Below are 1791 nucleotides of genomic sequence, written 5' to 3'. Positions count from 1 at the left end.
CTGTGGTCAGGGATGTGTGCTCACAGCCCTCTGAATACTGCAGAGGCTTAGAAAGACTCCCTCAGCCTGATCCCGCCTCTCCTGGGACCGCTGGCTCAGACTTCTCCTTTTCCAGCCCTCCAGGTGACCCTCATTTCTTTCCAGTCGTCCAGCCCTCCCGGTGCTCACCACTGCTCTTTCTGTCTGTGACCCAGGGACTGGCTCTGATGGCCAGCGGTGATCCACAGGGATGTAGGGAGGCCTGGGTGGCCTGGAAACACTCCTCATTTCCAACCTGCTCTTCACCTCTTATCTCTCAAGGCAAAAAACCAAAGAGAATGAACCAGACTTCTGTGGGCAGAGAACCAGGGCCCTCAAGAAGCCATACGGTAGAGCAATGAAGTGGACACTGGGTGAGTACCAAGCCGGGATCTGGACACAGGTACTTTGCTTTTGTGACTGTGGAACTGTGTATGTGTTTCATTGCGCTGTGGGCTTGTCACTTGCCAAGTGAGGACAATTAACAGTACCTGCTTCAATGTAAACTGGTGCAGCCACTGTGGAAAACAGCATGGAGGTTCCTCAAGAAATTAAAAATAGAAATACCGTATGATGTAGTACTCCCACTACTAGATATTTACCCAAAGAAAACAAAAACACTTTGAAAAACTATATGCATTCCTTTGTTTACTGCAGCCTTATTTACAGTAGCCAAGACAGTAGATGAAGGGATAAGGAAGAGGGACTATCACACAATGGAATGGTACTCAGCCATAAAAAAGGATGAGAGCTTGCCATTTGTGACAACATGAATGGACTTGGAGGGTATCATGCTAAGTGAAATAAGTCAGAGAGAGAAAGACAAATCCCTTATGATTTCACTTACATATGGAATTAAAAAAAAAAAAAAACCAAATGAGTAAACAAAGAAAGCAGAAACAGACCCGTATATACAGAGGACAAACTGATAGCTGAGGATGGGAGTAGAAGCAAGGAACAAATGGGGTGAAGGGAACACAGGCTTCCAGTTATGGAATGAGTAAGCCGCAGGGATGAAAGGCACAGCATAGGGAATAGAGTCAAGAGTGTTGTAATAGTTGGTCACTACCCTTGTGAGCAGAGCATAACGCACAGACTTGTGGATCGCTGTATTGCACACCTGAAACTAATGTCATGTTGTGTGTCAACTAGACTCATTTTTTTTAAATGGGAGGGGATTGGCCTTTATCCCTATGAAAGCTGTATACTGTTATTCCCAACGAAGGAAATGCAAATTCCAAAAAAAAAAATAAAATAAAATAACAGTACCCACCGGACTCAGGCTGGATTCCCCCAGAAGCAGGCCCTGAAGATGACTATTCCGGTACACATGGTTGATTTAGGAGGTAAAGGAAACAACAGTGGGGAAGTGAAGAAGTAAGACAAGGAAGGGAAGAAAGGCGACCAAGTGTACGCCATCTCACTGGCTCCTAGGGTGGGCTCTCCCTGGGCATGCGCACATAACACACTCCACCAGAGGGATGAGGGAGTGGGGGTATTTATACATGAATTCTCACATGCCATGGGCGGAGGGCTCTCCCAGAAGCTGTCAATGCCCCCACACTTCTGGCCTCCCACACAGTAGTAAAGTAGGCTTCAATGCCCAGAGGGAGCCCTCTCAGGCAAGGACAGGTAGGTGCTGGCGATTAGAAGCCTTGGGAGTGGAAGTGGTCAGGGGGAGGGCATAGGAACAGGGCACCAACCGCCTCTGTTGCATCATCTCAGAGAGCTGTTAGGAGGCACAATGAGGTCACAGATGAAGAATGCTTAACA

This window comes from Lutra lutra, chromosome 6, assembly GCF_902655055.1.
Source record: "Lutra lutra chromosome 6, mLutLut1.2, whole genome shotgun sequence".
Taxonomy (NCBI): domain Eukaryota; kingdom Metazoa; phylum Chordata; class Mammalia; order Carnivora; family Mustelidae; genus Lutra; species Lutra lutra.
Note: the sequence above shows the minus strand (reverse complement) of the source record.